At 50.7% G+C, this 18,825-nt stretch overlaps 1 protein-coding gene and 1 non-coding gene across 2 annotated transcripts in view; both read left to right on the top strand.

The window, feature by feature from the left end:
• Positions 1 to 18,825, top strand: part of LOC142821591 (uncharacterized) — a 94,203-nt gene that overhangs the window by 20,300 nt on the left and 55,078 nt on the right. The window lies entirely within an intron of this gene.
• Positions 6,430 to 6,511, top strand: TRNAS-UGA (transfer RNA serine (anticodon UGA)). The gene has a single exon. It is a non-coding gene; the product is annotated as a tRNA-Ser (tRNA).

The following is an 18,825-nucleotide window of genomic DNA, read 5'->3' as shown; positions in this document are numbered from 1 at the left end:
GCCTTGTCCAGGGAAGGCACCATGGCTTAGCTGGTTAAAGCACCTGCCTTGTGAACAAGAGATCTAGGATGCAACTCTCAGTGGTACCTTGTTGTAGTCTTTGTTCACATTTTCCTAAGTCCTTCTGAGACACAGAGAAGACCTCCCCTGGCCACCCATAGAACTGCTGGTTCAGGAAAAGGCTGATTGGGGAGGAATGTTGAGAAGAAGGAAACCACAAGCCTGGAGTGGTTGCAGAGGCCACTGTGACTGGCAAGGCAGTGGGAGAGTTTGAACTCCCTGGATTTCATGCTGGAGCTCTGCTTAAAGCTGCAGGATCTGACTCCAGAGGCTGCTCTTAAATGCCACAGAGTTTGAGCTGCTTGTAACTCTGCCTTTGTCACAGGGAGTTTGTACTAGAAAGAGGCAGGCTGGGTGACTAAGAAGAAGAGGCTGGGCATTCCCGTCATTGAAGGGTTGTCAGATCATCATGAGAACATTGCCCGGTATGCCACTTAAAAGATGGGGCGGCAGGGAAGAGTAGGAATGAGACTGGCAGGGGGCTGAAGCAGCAGGGTTGGAGTGATCAGGCCAGCTGTGCAGGGGGGCAGGAATGTTTCCGCCTTGTTCTCACAATTATTCTGGAGGACACTTGGGGGACGTTCGACTCGCCAAGCTCCAGCCAGGGGAGCAGACAGCGGAATCTCTCTTTAAAGGACCCTCCACACCAATACGGGCCCTGCTGAGCCTGCCTGAGATACGATCCTTGCTTTAGGGCTATCCTTTGTAGGGCTTCATCAGCCCAGGGAGCAAAGGGCAGGCGGCATCCCCAACGATGCACAGGGGCAGGTCCACGTCTCCAGCCCTGAGAATGAGGTCAGGGGAAAAGTGCTGGGAGGCACCTTCTAGTAGAACCTGGAGCTGCAAAATACGTAGGCATCTCACGCCTTCTCTGAGAATGGACCCACATCCTGAAAGGGACAGAAAGTGGCCTTAGAAGAGCCAGTGTAGCTGAGCAAGCTGTGCAGGTGCTTGTCTTCCTGATGGTCTAGTAGCTAAGATTCAGCCCTTTCACTGCTGTGGCCTGGGTTCGGTTCCCAGTCAGGGAAACCAGCCTTGTCATGAAACCTGTCTGGTCTTTGCCCTTTTCTGTCACAGGGAGTGCCAGTGGGTTGAGGGAAGGGAGGTGGAGGTGCTGGGGTGCCAGAGGCAGGCTGTGGCTGGGAGACCTGCCAAGCACAATTCTCAGGCAGCTCCTTCCCTGCATGGGCAGCACAGGTTGTATGGCTGGGTGAATAAGAGCTTGTTGGGATGTGCCAGGGCTTCAGCTATGAAAAACAAAGGGCCATGCAGCCCCTTCTCTCAGCTGTGTGTGGGGGGCAGAGGAAGCAGGGAATCTGCCTGAGGGGTCTTGCTGCCATATTGGGTGGCTTCATGGGCTGGATCCAGCCCACTGGCCTATATTGCCCAGGCCTGGCTTCCTGGCTTAGAGGGAATGTAGGCTGTGGGGGAGGGATGCTGTAGAAAGGCCAGTCCGGCCTTCCTGGGCAGGGCATGATGATGTCTGTTTTGTGCAGCACGGCTGCCAAACATCCCAGATAGAGAATTAGAGGCCAGAGAAATCCACATCCAACAGCCAAAGTAGCTCAGTGGGGAAAACATTACACTGAAGATCTAAAGATCCCTGGTTCAATCCCAGGCTTTAGCATGTGACAACTTAGGACAGGAACATATCTGCTGAGCTGGTGTTATTCCTGTGTTTGATCCTTACCTTGCTGGGTATGGCCACAGCTTGGCAAAGATAAATCAAGATCACCTGATTCCTTCTTGTGAGTTGTTGCCTCTTTGATTAATGCCCACCTACTGCTGGCCCTAGATATGGGACAGTGGCAATGGGGATGTATTTGGATAATCTCATGTGACCTTATCTAGGGCCAGCCAGCTAAGCAGGAGGGACAGGGCAATGTTTCTCTTTCTTCTGCAGAGAGGGAGCCAGCTCATTCCCATGAGGCTGCATACAAATGGGGCATGGTCTGGAGAGGTGAAGCAGCTGAATGGAAAAAGCAAGGACAGTAGGGTACCAGCTACCAGCTGAGAACCTCAAGCACAGAGTGTTGTGTTGGTCCCCTAGTGTAAGGGGCAGGGTTCAGGAGTTTGAATCCTACAAGCTGAGTTCAAATCTCAATGGCTCCTACGGGGGAAGTGTTGGTTTGTGTAAATCCTTGAATATTGATCTTCTTGCCTCTCTTGCTCAGTTCTACTTTGTGCTAACTTTTTCAATGTAAGGATTTTGGAGAAAACTCTCAAACATCTGCTCCAGTGGCGCAGTGGATCAATGCACAGTACTTATAAGGCAGTGCGCATAGGAGACATGCTGAGGTTGTGAATTCAAACATCATCCAGAGCAGTGGTTTTCAGTCCTTACTGGGCTGTCCCCTTCCAGTAAATCCTGTGGCAGCTGGGATTTCAGCTCAGAGGAGACTATCAGTGAAAATTCCCCCTTCACAGATAATGGCCTCATCAGAGTGAATGCTGGGTGGCCAGGATCTAAGGCCGAGTGGCACAGAAAGAGTTGGACCTTGGTCCGTCTTGCTTCCAGGGTCTTCTTGCCCATATTCTCCCTCCACCCCGACCAATCAGCAGCTGCTGTCCCTTTCAGCCATTGGGTCAGCTCAGGCAGGGAGGGAGGAAATGGGGCAAAGGAGCCAAACAAGCTGAGGGAGGTGGGAAATTCTGATCTCTGCATCTCCCCTTTGTGAGGGTTTGTCTACTCATCATTCCTCTTTTGAGAGACAAATGCAAATTCAGCTGAGTGAAATTGCAAATAAAGTGGGGATTTGCATAATCACATCTGGCTGCTATTTCAAAACACGCTATTTTAAAAGAACAGGCGCTGTCTAGACGCAGTTATTTCGAAAGAAAACCCTTCTTTCAAAATCACCCTTAATCCTTATAAAATGCGGTTTAAGGGTTATTTCTGAGGAAGCGTTGTCTCCTGATATAAGCATATCCCAACAGCATTTTGTATTTCAAAATACTTTATTTTGAAATACAAAAGGCTGTTGAGATACGCTTATTTCATATTTAATACTATATTTTCAAAATAAAGTATTTTCAAATAGCACTGATGTGCGAATATGCAAATGAAGTGCAGCATATTTAAATCCCTCTTTCGTGCCCTGGCAGGATCTCTGGGCGCTGACAGCCCCAGGGAATCACAAGGGTGTGTGGCTCTGGTTCTCCTGTCTCAGCAATTGCAGTCAGAGCCCTGCCTTGCCAGTGCCAGTCACAGCAGCCTCTCCACCCGCTCCAGGGTTGTGCTTTTCTTCTTCCCAATATCCCTCCCCAATCAGCAGTTCCACGGATGACCAGGGGAGGCCCCAGAAGGACGCAGGAAAACATGAGCAAAAGCTACAGCAAGGCATCACTGGGATTTAAACCCAGGATCTTCTTCTTACAAGGCAGGTGCTTTAGCTAGCTAAGCCATGGTGCCCTCTTTGGTTACACCTCCAATACAGATACCCTTCTTGGCTATATGCCAAATATCGAGCTTTTCCAGGATATCTTTTGTATTTGTGAAAAACTCTGCCGTGTCCATTGAATGGGTCAACTTTTTGAGATCAGTTTCCAAAACAGTGGGTGTGTCCTTTCGGAAGCCCTGTATTCCTCATTTTATTAGGAATAAGGGCTCTTCCCAAAGAGCAGATTTTCCCCACATTTGGGCCCGTGTAGACCAGCCAAATGTCAGAAAAGCATTTTCTGAAAAAAGAAAAGTCTCCAAAACTGTTCTAATTTATGGTCCCAGACAACACCTTTCAATTCCAAAGTGCAGCCATTCCCCATCAGTCTGGGAAGTGTCTCAAGGCCTGTGCAGGCCAAGAAATGTGATTGGTAGCTCGTACCCACAATCTTTTTGTCAATTGCAGTGCAACCTAAGGATAACTTGCTAAGCACACATTACAGTCTGCCACTCTACCATCTGAGCTATCAAAAGGTGCCTGAGTGCCACTGGTTTGTCCATGATGGCCCAACTACAAGTGTCAGGGCAATTGCTCCCCCAAGTGGATGGTTTCGCAGGTGAGGGGCAGAAGAACCCAGGAGCAGAGGGGTGCTTCACGTGCAGAAGGACCCCTGAGCTAGATCCATTCATGTTACAGCAAAAGTAAAATAGTTGGCTGCTTCTCCTGTGTTTCAATGGGTACGTCTAGACTACAGGGTTTTGTAGTTCTGTCGACAAAGCAAGCTGCTTTGTCGACAAAACCCTGTAGTCTATACGCAACCCTACAGGCAATAACACCTTCTGTCCACAGAACTCTGTCGACAGAAGGTGTAATGCCTCGTAAAATGAGGTTTACCAGCGTCGACAAAACTGCTGAGTTCTGTCGACATTATGTCGACAGAACTCAGCGGTAGTGTAGACGCAGGTATAGTTTTGTCGACAGAAGTCCACTTTTGTCGACAAAACTCAGTAGTCTAGACACACCCAATTTCTCTAGGGGTGCAGGAGAAGCAGATCCACAAAAAAACAAACAGACTGAGTGAATCTTGGGCCAGCCTCTCATTTGTGCTGCTCACTCTCCCAGACAGATCCCAATAGGTCCACACCCAATGGATGGGTTAGCAGAGGCCAGGGGGCAATAAGCAGAGCCTGGCAGGTCAGGACCAGACCTGAGGGCATCAGGGGAAGGAGCAAGAAACACAAACTCAGCCCCCTGCATCTCTAGCCAGGCATGGCCCCAGCACATCTGAGCCTGCCGGATGAGAGACCGAGCGCCAGTGGGCACCAGACACCCAGAAGAAGGCACAAAAATCTCTTCTCACCAGCCTGAGAACAAGAAACCTAAAGCGGGAGGGCTTTGCAACAACCAGCCTAGGAAAATCCCACTGACAGTTGAACTCAGGCTGCAAAGTTCAGAGCCCTGAGTGCTGCCCCTTGCAGCATGGGACAAACAGCTGATGTTTTTGGTGGGCACCTGGGACTCTCAGCTCTCAGGCTGCCGCTGCTCTCCTGGCTCCCTCCCTCCAGCTCTAGTAGAAGCCATGTGACACTCTTCCCTCTCCCATCACTGCATGGACAGGTCACAGCCCCCAACCAGACTCTGAAATAGCCCCCTGCATTTCCCCTGGCCCCATGGGGTTGACAGGAAAGAGGCCCAAAGCCAGCCTGGAGCCAGGGGAAGCAGGAAGAGCCCCAGTCTACACAGATCCTCTTGTGCAAAAGCCTCTTGTGCAAAAACAGACCCCAATTAATTATGCAAATGAGCATGGCAATATGCTAATCAGTACTTCATTTGTATGTACTTTTGCAGAAGAGAGGTGCAGTATGGAGATAGCCTAGGTGGTAGAGAGCCATGAAGTAACATAGATTCAGGAAAAATCCCTGGGCTGCAATCCTTAGTTACACAAAATAAGAATAATTCACCAGCTCAGACGTGATTTCTAAACCCCCAAACAAGGAAAATAATAAAACCTGATGGACTAGGGAGACTACTCCCTACTTACAGATTTCAGGAAGTCCAATCGTAGCCAACACAAGACTGTGTGCCCTAAAGGATAAGGTGTCTGACTTCGGATCAAAAGATTAAGGTTGTGAGTCCCTTCGCAGTTGTACTTACCTCCATTTGTCTGTGCTTGTGGATCCTGCTATCTTTGGCCTGGAAAGGTCCTATGTAGCACTGTGGTTTTTCTGTAACCCTATTGGAAGTTGTGTACGTATTCAGTAGGTCTAAACTGAAGCCTTCTTCTGCAGCCAGATGGAGCAATTAGTTGTAAAGCCTGGAGTCACATGCTCATATTCCAGCTATATGACATTTAAATAGTGTTACACAAGGCTGGGGGGGGGTCTTATCCTAGTGGCACCCACTGTCATCAGGCAGGAAACAGATCTCACGGTGAGTAGAGAAAACTTAACAGCATTTTGTCTGGCAAAAGACTGCTTACCAATAGTTGTGGTTGTGAAATGGGCATTCTATGATTGTTGTCCTCACTTTCCTGTTGTTTTTCTGTGTGATCAATGTCTGGTTTGGATCTGTTTCTGTCTGCTGTATAATTGATTTTGCTAGGTATAAATCAACTAAGGCGGTGAGTTTAATTGGTTAGGTAATTCTGTTACAGTATGTTATGTTTGGTTAGTGAAATTATACTAAAAGAATTGGTTAAGGAAGAACTAAGCAGTATTGAGTTTCTCTATATAAACTGGGGTCCAAGAAGGAGACCAGCAAGAAGAAGGAAAAGGGGAGAAGAGAAGAGGAAGGAAAAGGGAAAGGAAGACCAAGGAGGAGGAGAGAAGACCTTGAAGCAGACTCACCTCCAAGGCAGCCTAAGATGATAAAAGCCAGAACTCCTCTGCACAGCTGTTGAAATGGTTTGCTGTGTGAATTCTATGGCAGGTGACGTTAGGACTGCGCACTGGAATTATTTACCAATTTCTCTGATCCTCTGCTATATGTAGCTGTCATGGCCAAGTGGTTAAGGCATTGGACTTGAAATCCAATAGGGTTTCATGGTACAGGTTCAAATCCTGCTTACAACAAGCTCTTTGTTGTGGCCACACCCCTTCCTAGGGCAACAAGGGCCTCTGTGAGTTACCAGCAGTGGGACTATTAGTGTTGATGTCTAACTAATTGCACCATTAGGCCATGTCTTCACTCAGGTGGAGATTTCTGCTGCAATCCATCTTGGGGGTTATGTCTATGCTGCAGGCTTTTTGCACAAAAACTTGCAGAGCGTCTATACTGCATGCATGTTCTTGTGCAAGTAAATTTACAGTACAGCATCAGAAAACAGGTCTTCTTCCAGAAGAATTATTCCTCTCCCAATGAGGAATAAACCCTCTTGTGCAAGAGCTCTTCCACAAGAGGGCAGTGTCGACAGGCAACATGAATTTCTTGCACAAGAAGCCCCTATCTGAAATGGCCATCAGCGCTTTCTTGCACAAGAGAGCATCCACATTGCTATGGATGCTCTTGCGGAAGAGCACATCTCTTGCACAAAAGCACATGGCAGTGTGGATGCTCTCTTGTGCAAGACCTTTTGCACAAGAACTATTCCGCAAAAGAGTTGTTGCACAAGAAACTGCCAGTGGCCGCTCTACATCGACTTAGAGCCCCAGGAGGCATTGGGGAGTAATGACTTTGATTGGCCCTGGGCAGGAGCTATTTTGAAATAGCAGCAGTGGAGCATCCACACTACCACTATTTCAAAATAGCTATTTTGGAAGAGGCCTTATCCCTTGTGCAATAAGATTTACTGATTTGGAACTAAGCCATGGCTGGCTTTTGGGGTGAGTGAGTAGGAAAGGAGAGGGGCCACTGGAGGCTCTTGGCCCTCTGAATGGCTCTGCTTGTGAAAAAAATAGGTACCACATACCATTGGAGAATGCAGGTATCATTCCCACTGCCTCTCACAGGCTAAGCAAGCATTCTACCACTTGAGTTAACTCCCCTGATAGGCAAATGCTAAATTTCTTGGTGACTCTGACCTTCTCCACGGGGATGTCTGTCTTCCAGGTCAGTTAGTCGAGGGAAAGGAGAACACTCCAATGAGGCTCCTCCTCACACTCTTGTTTGTGACCCTCATTTTCTCTCTGGCCTCAAGCGCAGATCTCAAAAAGGAGACTCCCTGCAGCAAAGTCTGGGGGGCATTTCTGAGAGGGCCCCTGCCCTGCAGCCTGTCCCACCTGGCCATTGTCATGGACTTTCTGTGAGGTCACTGCCTCCCAATCTCATTTAGGCCAATAAGCTGAGGGGCTGCAAAAGGCCCTTGTGATGTCCTAAAAATAATCGGTGTAACGGCATTCCACAAGAGGGTTTTCGTTGCGCTAGAAGGGGCAGTGTAGACAGCTCCTTCTGGCACAAGAGCTTCTTCTGCAAATATGGTGGCTCATTAACTATGCAAATTAGGCTTGGTGATATTCCACATTTAGCCTCATTTGCATATTACTTGTGCAAGAAGCCACGAGTACAGACATAGCCTTCTTGTCAGCTCACTGCAAAACACCTCACAATGGTGAGTGAAGGTGAGTGTGGATTAACCCAGCTGTGCTGCAGAGCAGCTGTTAGATGGGGAAAGAGAGGGGCCCCCTTAGCCTCACCGAGCAGCTCACACATATAAGAAAACTTCAGCTGCATGTGTCAGAGTGGCTGAGTGGTCTAAGGCGCCAGACTCAAGCAACTCTCTTTCTCTCAATGGGATACTCTGGTCTCTCCACTGCATCTTGTGCTTGCACAAAAAACTCCTGTGCGTGTGGCTCCCAGTGGTTGCTAGATGGATCCATTCACACATAGCTTTACTAAAACCCCCCACATTTCTGTGTGGAGCCTCCCCCCACCCAAGGACAGTCCCTGTAAGAAATGTGTCACTTTCACCCCTGGGAGCAGCTCACCCATGCAAAGGGGCTGCCTGGGGCAGAACATTAGCCCTGGAGGGCAGGGGGTGTGTGTGGCAGTGACATCACAAGGGCCTTTTGCAGCCCCTCAGCTTATTGGCTAATGGAGGTTGGGAGCCTGTGTGGGGGCAGGGAAGTAGCTACCTGAGAAATGTGCTGGGCTACTGGCCATGAGCCACGTAACTCTCTCAGCCAGAGCCTGTCTCTTGCACCCCAGCCCCTCCCTTCCTTCAACCCACTGGTACCCCATGTAAACGCAAGCCTCTGCCCCCCTCCCAAAACCGCACCCCTCCCAGATCCTGCACCCCAATCCTCTGCCTCAGGTCACAACCCAACCCCCTGCAACCGTTCCTGCACCTCGGTCCTCTGCCCCAAGTTCCTGTCTGCACCAATCTGCATCCCAGACCCCCACCTCCTCCGTTAATAGCATGGAAAAGTGCAGCCCTGGGAGCGGTTCCCCATCAAAAGTCATTGCGCACCCCTGCCCTAAGCTGTGCAGCAGCCTAGCCCCACAGCTGCTTAATGGGCTGAGTGAAGGGGGGAGGCAGGACCGGGGGGGGGGCTCCATGACTGTGTCAGAGGGAGGCTCCAAGGTGCCCAGGCCTGGTGGGTCATTTCCCCAGGTTACTGAGTGGGGGCAGGAGCCAGTTCTGGGTTGTCTCCTTCAAAAACAAAACTGAACCAATGGATCTTGTGCCAACCTGAAACTGCGCTAGGCTAGTTCTGTGTGCGCCACAGAGCTTCCTGCAGGGCTGCCCACATGGGAGAGGGGAAGGGGCCGTTTGAGTCACCCAGCTCTGCCCCTTCTGAAGGGCTTTTGAAAATGGCAGGTGCTTTCTTGGCAGTGAGGGAGAGGGGCCCTGAGTGAACCTTGTCATGTGAAAAACAAGGCTGGCTTCTGTGACTGGGAATTGAACCCAGCCATCAGTACTGGCAGTGCTGAAGCCTAGCCACTAGACCATCAGGGACACATAAATAGACATCTTTCCTTACCTACACTAGCCTTTCACAGGCCACTTTCTGTCTCCTTCAGGATGAGGGTCCATTTTCCATTGCCCAAAGAGGACAAGAACAGAAACCAAACAGAACATCAGAACAGCCAGACTGGGCCATGCCAGTTGTCCAACTAGCCCAGGATCCTGTCTCACGACAGCAGCCATTTCCATTGCCCATTCTCAGCTTCCGGAATACACCAGCTAGGGACACCTTCCCTGTCCATCCTGGTTAAATGCCATTGATTGACCTTTCCTGCATTAAATTATCCCGTTCTTTTTTGGACCTTCTTGTAGATTTCACCTTCAGAACATCTTCTGGCAAGGAGTTCTACTGGGTGCAAAAATGCTTCCTTTTGATTTATTTTTAATTTGGTTACTTACCAGTTTCATTCTGTCACCCGGGATCTTGAGTAGGAGAAAAAAATTCTTCTTGCTTTCTGTACCCCTGTCATCATTACATAAAACTCTGTCCCATCGCCCCTTAGTCATTCCTTTCCCAAGCTGAGAAGAAGAAGTTCCATGAACTCCTGGGAGCTGCTGTTCTTAGAAGAGGCATTTCCCGTGGAAAAGATGGCCAAGCCCAATCCCCTACACAGAGCCCCAGAAAATACCAATGGACACTGGGCACTTGTAAAGCTCCCTCTCGGGCAGCGCTACGGAATGGACCCGGCTGGCCATCAGGCTAACGCCATCAACAGACGAGTCCCAGTGAGACTTCTCAGCCCAAGTGCAGAGACTGTAGAGTCTCCCACTCCCAGCCCAGTGGCAGAGGGGCAGCGCCCTGAGGAGGTGGGTCCTGAGGCAGCGGAGACCTTTGAAGGGAACGGAGACGTAAGGTAAGAAGGAAGGGGAACGAGTCACCTCTTCCCAGGTGAGATGTGGTGGGAAACTACCAGATCCGGTGCAAGCTGAGCTCCAAGGGCTGGTTCCTGCCTGATGGCTCCTTGCAGGGCCTGGCTTGAGAAGCACCAAGGAGTTGCGTGTGGCCGGGAGAAAGCGTGCAGAAGGAACGTGGATGAAGGAGCAGGGTGGGGTGTCTGGCCAGGATAGAGGGAGCAGGAACAAGGGAGTGTGTCAAAGCAAGTTGAGGGTGCTGGGTGGGAAGATATTGAGGGGAATTTGGTGGCTGGGGTCTGGGCATGAGGCAGGACATCATGTGCACAGCTGCACTTCGAGGGTGGGCCCTGGACTGGGTGGCTGCAATTACCTGGTTCCTGGTAAGGGACTGCTGAGAAGTCTCAGCCCCAACCCTCCCTCCTCAGCCTAACTTGTTTAGCTGTCTCCCACATGCTCTTGAAAGCCAGCATACAGGCCACCCATTCCTGCACCCGGGGACAGGCCCTGGTACTGCATTGTGGGCACCAAGGGGAACCGCGATAAGAGAAGACCCTGTGTTTTTGAACCAGGGACCTTTGGAGTGTTAGGCAAATGTGATAATCACTACACCACAGAAACACACTTTGTAGGGTTTTCTGATTCTGCATTTAAACTTGGGAAAATATTTGGTTGCTAACCCTTTGGCCAACAGAGATTGCTGTAGGGCAAAAGAATTCTCTGTTGTCAATTTTGTGCCCTCAGGAAGGGACCAAACTGAAGGAAGCCGGGGACTCCAACCTAAACCCTGAGAACAAGGTGTTTACAAGCCAGATAATAGAAGTTTGCTGCATTTTACCCTCCCCCAACCCTGCAGAACCTCAAAGGCAACTCCATAGTCCCAGCGGCTGGAGGAGATGTGCATGTTAGAGCCTCTGCCCACTTATCTGTAGCCTTTTGTGCTCAGGGAGCCAGACACCACCAGGGTGGGAAGGCAGGAGGGAAATGGGGAATGGCCGAACTTTGTGAAACAATGGTGTTGTCTGGGACCATGCAGTAGAACAGTTTAGAGGTGGGTCTGAGTAGGGCACCTGGCTTAGCTGGCTAAAGCACTTGCCTAATAAACAGCAGCTCCTGGGTTCAGTTACTGCTGCAGCCATTTTAAAAAGACTTTGGAGGAAGGCATCATGGCTTAGTTGGCTAAAGCACCTACTCCTTAAACAGGAGATCCTGGGTTCAACTCCCAGTGGTGTTTTGTTGTAACCTTTGCTCACATTTACTTATGCCCTTCTGGGTGTCAGAAGAGGCCTCCCCTGGCCACCCATGGAACTGCTGGTTCAGGAAAAGGCTGAGGGGAGAGGTGTGTGGTTCCAGACGTGTTGACTCCCAACGTGCAGCCATTCCCCACTTCCCTCCTGCCATTGAGCCCAGGTGGTGTCTGGCCCCCTGGGCACAGAGAACTACAGCTGCATGGGCAGGGGGCTTTGGCTTCCTTGCCCATGGGATGCTGTTGCAGGAAGGGCTGCTCAGCAGGGACGGGGTTCACCTGTCGAGGAAGGGAAGAGTATTTGGGTGCAGACTGGCTAACCTAGTGAGGAGGCTTTAAACTAGGTTTGATGGGGGCAGGTGCCCAAAGCCCACAGGAAGTGAACAACATGGACACCTGGGAGATGGGCCAGAAATGGGAGAGAGCAGGGGCTGTAACAGCAGAGATAAAGGAGGGACGCGGGACCACTGGGAAGCAAAATCTAATCTGTGTCTTAGATGCTGGTATAGACACACAGGACTATGGGTAATAAGCAGGAAGAAGTTGGTATCACAGGGACTTGGTGAGATAATACTATATTGGAATATTGGCACAGAAGGGTACAGCTTGCTCGGGAAGGACTGGCAGGAAAAAGGGAGGAGGAGTTTCCTTAGATATGAAACATGCGTACACTTGACACAGGAGTGTACTTGCCGGGAGTCTCTGGGTGAGGTTAAAGGGGTAAAATCCCAGGGTGATGTCACACTAGGCATCTATTAGAGAAACCTCCCCAGGCAGAAGAGGTGCATGAGGCTTTTTAAACAATTAACAAAATCATCCAAAGCACAGCTGGCTTCACACACACACACACAGCCTCACCCACAGCTGGGAGGCAGTTTGCAGGGAGTTGAAAAGAAACTGAAGAGGGGAAACTGGAGCCTGGCAGAACCAAATCTTGGGATTCTTCTGTGTCCGGATGTGCTAAGCAGCTGGCAGCCAAGTTCCCAAGTCTGCCCTCCACAGACAGGTGAATCCCCTCCACTGGGTGTTACAGGCTGGACTTTGCCTGCCTGACTTTTAGCCAAGAAACTGCTCCCTGTGAGGCAAACATGACACCCCCTGCACTGTGGAAAGCAGCCCCTTGCCTTATGGAAGAGGGAAGTAGCCCCTGGCTGGCTCTGCCTGTAATAAGGAGGAAGCAGCAAACATCTATTACTGGAGAATGAGGGTATCAATTGCACTGCTTCTCACATGCAAAGCGAGTGCTCTACCACTTGAGCTAATTCCCCTACCTGTAAGCATTTTTCCTGCCCCACCCACCTTGTTCCAGAGCCCACAAGGTCCCTTCTAATAAACCCACATATAAAAGTCAACAAATACCCAGAGAAGTTGCGGTTCCCTTTACAAGACTCTGCACAGCTCAGTTCCAATCAGCCTGTCTTCCCTAGAGCCCAGAACATCGACCGTGGCAGCGTCGCTCTTACGCCCAGTGTAGACATGGACTTAGAGTGTCACAAGCCATCCCCAGACACATTCCTGGCTAGGGCCAGTCACAGTCTGGGCTCAGTGAGGGTCCGTCCTACCTGAGACATGTGTGACACAAAATCCTCCTGTTCCCTGCCCAGTTCCCAACACTGGTTGCAGACCCAGCGATATTTGGTGCCTTGGCTGCTGTCCCTGCTGGCAGGGAGCTGTCCCACACCTGCAGTTCATCCGCCTCCCGGAGAGGCGGCAGCTCTATGAGGGTAAGAAGCCGGGGCATTTCCCTGCATGTGTAAAAACCATCACTGCCGGCTTGGGCTGGGCCAGTGTGCTGGCATCCCTCATGTCTGGAGCATCCGCCAGGGAAAAACTGAAACTGCATCAGGAGATGAGGGGTCAGGGTCCCTCCTATCAGAAGATATAGGGTCCCATGTCCCTCCACCCCTCGCCACTTGGAGCTATGGGGTCAGGGGACCCTTCTCCCCCCCAGCAAACGGGCACACGCCTTCTATATTGGTGACAGCGACTAGCAGTGAGGCCCCTCCCGGGCAGCACTGTGTCAGACGGTTTTTTCTCCGCCTGATGCCTCCTGAATGCTGGGAGCAGCTGCCTGGCCGGAGAGGCTGCAGTTCCCTGGAGAGAGGGGCTGGGGCCGGTGGCTGCAGGAAAACCCTTGTGCTGTGTCTGTGTCTGAGCGGCACAAAGGAAGATACAAGATCCCTGGGGGGGTCTTTGCCGGATGAATGTGCCTGAGGAAAGATGCTGGAAGTGCAACAGACACATAAAAGGGGACAAGGGACAGTTTGAGTCACACACACGGCAGGTGGCGCAGCTCAGCCAGGGACCTTATCCACTCACAGAGCTTCACAGCTTCTCCACCCCCCAAACCCCACCAGGCAGGCGGGGCCTCGCCCGCACCATGCTCAGGGCCTGGGGATTTTTTGGCCATTTGCCAGACCAGATCACTAGCCCCCTCCCCCACTGCTCTGGAGTCTCTGCCTCTCATGGGCCTTCTCACCCTCAGGCTCCGCTTTGTCTCCAGACAGACCCTGCTCTGCTACAGCCACCTCCCTCTGGCTGTCACTCCTGGCCCTTCTAGAGAGAAATGTGCACCTTCACTCTGACACCTCAGCTTTTAGCACTCAGATCTGCACTTAACACCAGCATTTGCTAGTGAGGGGTCTGAAAAGCTTCTATAGAGAGAGAACCACCACTGTTGAGCATCCTTGCAAATTGTCTCAGAGAGCAGAATAAGTTAAGCTCTTTGTTAGTGAGAGGCAACAACCACCGCAGGTGGGACTTAAACCCACAATCCCTGGCTTAGGAGGTCAGTGCCCTATTCATTAAGCCACTGGGGGACACAAAAAACAGCTCTTGAGACAGAAATTCACCCTTCTAAATGTCCCTTCTTCAACTTTTAGGTCCCAATTAAGCCCCTTTGAAGAAGCCAGATACACAGGAAGCACTGATCACACCCCTCTGAAAATCAGCTTTCCATGGGCATCTGTAGCTGGCTCCGAGTCATGGGCCTTGACGTCTCGTCTCCCTCCCGAAACCAGGAAAGTGTTGCTGCCTAGGATGAGCCCAACTCCCACATGACAGAGGGGGTGACATCAGCTGAGAATGCCCATGGGTGCCAGCCTGGGGAAGCCAGATGAGTCAGGCCCAGACTCCTGTTGGAGGCTTTGCAGGACTCAGGCCAGAGATCTGGTAGGAGGAGGCTCCAGCCTGCACAGACCCAGTGGCTAAAAGGACCTTGTCCTGGCCTTCCTCCCCTGGCCTGTTGGCAGCAGCTCAGTGGCAAGTGCCTTAGATTAAAATCCCTGGTTCTATCCAGGCTGTGGCATGTCTGGAAGTGCAGCAGGGGCCTCTCTCTACCTCTTGATGTGTTAGTGCCTGTGACATCCCCTCATCCATTTCTGCCCAGCCTTGGACACTCATGTTCATCTGATTAGCCCCCAACCCTTCCTCAGAGTCACTGCTGCCATGGATGAAGCACCCTGCCCCGGTGGCTGCTAGACAGATCTAGTCACATGTAGATTTACTGAACACCCCCCCACCCCCTTGGTTGTCTGCACCCAGATCAGTCCATGTCACCTTCTCAGGAGTTTCTCTCCTCAGTGCACTGCAGAGAAATCCCTTGTTTGATAACAGGCCTCAGGGAGCCCAGAGCAGAGGGAGCTGGGATTCTAGTCCCATTTATCCCCTCAGTGCTCATCCTGAATCCTGACTTCTGTATTCTGAGTCCTACCTCACCCATATGCCCCCCAAATCCCTTCCCTGAGCCTCCCACTCTCCTCTGTAATTTCTTACAGGTACTGTCCTATCACAACCCCTCCTGCCACTTCCTTCCTTGAGCCTCCCCCTGCCCAAGGGATAGTGCCAAATATAACAGTCCCGGGTCTGGCCCACGAAAGCTCATCATCTAATAAACCATCTTGTTAGTCTTTAAAGTGCTACATTGTCCTGCATTTTGCTTCAGCTACCCCAGACTAACACGGCTACATTTCTATCACTATTCTACAAATCTACAAATGCAAAGGGGCTGCCTGGGGCAGGACATTAGCCCTTCAGGGCAGGGGTGGGTGTGGCAGTGACATCACAAGGTCCTGTTGCAGCCCCTCAGCTTATTGGCTAAAGGAGGTTGGGAAGTGATGACATCACAGATAGTAGCCAGGTGGGACAGGCTGCAGGGCAGGGGCCCTCTCAGAGACTTTGCTACAAAGAGTCTCCTTCCTGAGATCTGCCCTTAAAGCCAGAGAGAATGAGGGTCACAAGCATGAGTGTGAGGAGGAGCCTTGTTGGAGCCTTCTCCTTTCCCTTGACTATCTGAACTAGAAGATAGACATCCCTGTGGAGAAGGGAAGAGCCTCCAAGAAGGCCCAAGGTCTAATATAGCAGTGGAATTAGCTCAAGTGGTAGAGTGCTCACTTTGTGTGCAAGAGGTAGTGGGATCAATGCTCATGTTCTCCAGTGATGGAACTAGACCCCATGTGCTTTTTACTGGTCTAGTAGCCCCCTTCTCACTTCCTACTTGCTCTCCCCAAAAGCCAGCTACACTGGGGCAGAGAACTGCTGGACACCAGCCCTCCTGAGCCAGGCAGTGGTAGGAGCACTGGAGAGAGGTTGCAGGTGGGGTAGAATTAGCTCCATTGGAAAAGTGCTGCCGGGATTCTGCTGATCCGGATCGATGTTCCCATGTTGACAAGGCGAAAACCCAGGGTTGCTCTGCAAGACACTTCCTATTTATCCCTCCCATGCAGCCAATTAGTCATCACTTCGCCTTTCCTAATGCTGCTTCAGAGAGAGTTCTTCCAAGGACAGGCACTTGCTGCTTGACTCCCAAGGAGTCTGTCTGTCCAGTCTTCTTAATGAGTTCACTTTACAGGTATTGTCTTGGATCTGGCTCCCAGACCCTCTCCACCCTGGCAACTGCTGCTGGAGGTGCTCCCCTTTCATTCTCCATTCACACCTCATTCATTTCAACAGGGCAATCAAGGAAAGGGGAGAGCTCAAAAGACATTTTTTTCTTAAAAAGGAAAGTTTCTCTTAATACAAAGTTATAGGAGAAATGTTACCGAGATTCTAGAAGAACACTTAGAGATATATCTAAAAGGAGACGATCTTAATACAAAGTTATATGAGAGTGATAATATTACAGGGAATTATCCACAGTTGTCTGTATATGCAAATATATATGCAAATATCTTCTTTCACACTGATGGGTGTGAATACAAAGATTAAGGCAAGACTACACAACACACACGCCCTATGTAAGTCAGTTCTGCTGATGTTAATAAAATGCAATATTTTCCCCATTTCCAACCATATGACAGCACTTTTAATGAGCAATGGCAGTCCAGGAATTTAACTACTAAAACATGTCTCAGCAGAAATTGGCTTCACAATGTTAACAAATCAAACAAAACTGCCCATAGGAAATTAACTGAAATACAAGTAAACAATGTGGAGTTAAAGGCACGGGGGGAAGAGGTGGCCTGGCTAGAAAAGAAACCCAGGAATCCTGCTTCCCAGAATCCCTTCCTTTCCCTGCCCACCCCACCAAACACCAGCTCCCACAGTCCTCACAGAGCAGAGACACTTGAAGCCCCAAATCTGACCAATGCACCCACTGCCCACCCACAGGGAAGGAAAGACGTCAGAAGTTTGAATACCCGGTTCCTGGCTCTAACCCTCCCCTGGAGCCAGGCACCCCCCAGACCCCTGCTCTAGCCTTTCCCTCCCGCAGAGCGAGGGGAATAAATCTAGCAGGGTGGAGGGTAAAGCCCTGAATCTCACTGGGTGTGTCCCTCCAGGCGCTGGGGCCTGTGCGCAGAGCGGCTGTGAACGGTCCCGGCACAGGGCTCCAAACGTTCCATCGAAGGCACCTGAACTCTTCAGACTCTTTACTCCTTAGAAACCTCATGTTTTGAGGAGTAAGGGTTGTTTTGAGGGAAGGATTTTCCTTCGAAATATCCACGTTTTTTCTCTCGCAATAGTGCTATTTCGCAATAGCGCCAGTCCACGATTATGCAAATGAAACACGGGATATTTAAATCTCCACTTCATTTGCAACTTTGGATGTCTACATTTGCATTCCTCTCTCGAAGGCATAATCAAGTGCAGACAGACCTTTAGTAACAGAATATTTATCTACATTAAAGTACCGAAGAAGATGCACTTACGGCTGTTTCTGTGGTGTCGTGGCTTTCATGTTTGCTTAATGGGCAGAAAGTCACTGACTCAAAGCCAGGCAGAAACAAAAAATCTTCTCCTATTGCGGCTCCCTTTGGTACCCACAAGACAGTCCCAGGGCTTGCCCCCTAGTGCAGGGTGGTATGTGTATGCTGATCATCAGGAGAACGGGGCAGACAGCTAGGCTATGTCTACACTCACGGCTTCTTGCGTAATATGCAAATGAGGCTAAGCATGGAAGATCGCTGAGCCTCATTTGCATACCTAATGAGCCACCATTTTTGTGGAAGAGGCTCTTGCACAAGAAGGAGCTGTCTACACTGTCCCTTCTGGTGCAAGAAAAACCCTCTTGCATGTTGCCGTTACACCTATTACTTTTCAGGAAGAACGGCATTGTGCAAGAGGTATTTCCTGCGCAAGAAGGGGCAGTGTAGACGCTCCTTCTGGCACAAGAGCCTCTTCTGAAAAAAATGGTGGCTCATTAGGTATGCAAATGAGGCTCGGCAATATTCCACGCCTAGCCTCATTTGCATATTATTTGTGCAAGAAGCCGCGAGTGTAGACATAACCCTAGGCAGGTTAGGCTGAGATGGGAGGAGGCAGCGCTGGGGTTGAGGCTCCTCAGTGGTGCCTTGGCAGGGACCAGGGCATTGCAGCCACATAGTCCAAGGCCAATGGCAGCACCTCCAGCCCCTGGGATGTCTGTAGCCTTTGCTGCAAGGGGACACAAAACCAGGTAAGGTTCCCCCCGATTCCCAGATCCCCCAAGACCCGGCAGCCCCAGATTGCTCCAACACCTTCCGTTCTCCCCACCCTCTCTCCTGGCCACACACGGCACTTCTTGGTGCTTCTCAAGCCAGGCCCTGCAAGGAGACCCAGGGGCAGGAACCAGCCCTCGGAGCTCGGCTTGCACAGGAACCAGCAGTTTCCCACCACATCTCGCTTGAGAAGAGGTGACTTTTCCCCCTTCTTCTACCTCATGTCTCCCTTGTCTCTGTTCCCTTCAAAGGTCTCCTCTGCCTCAGGACCCACCTCCTCAGGGCGCTGCCCCTCTGCCACTGGGCTGGGAGTGGGAGACTCCACAGTCTCTGCACTTGGGCTGAGAAGTCTCTCTGGGACTCATCTGTTGATGGGTTAGTCAGCCCGATGGCTAGATGGATCCATTGTGTAGTGCTGCCCGAAAGGGAGCTTTCCCAATCTCCATTGGTATTTCCTGGGGCTCTGTGTAG

Source organism: Pelodiscus sinensis, chromosome 31 (assembly GCF_049634645.1).
Source record: "Pelodiscus sinensis isolate JC-2024 chromosome 31, ASM4963464v1, whole genome shotgun sequence".
NCBI lineage: Eukaryota > Metazoa > Chordata > Testudines > Trionychidae > Pelodiscus > Pelodiscus sinensis.
This window is presented reverse-complemented; position numbering and strand designations above follow the sequence as displayed.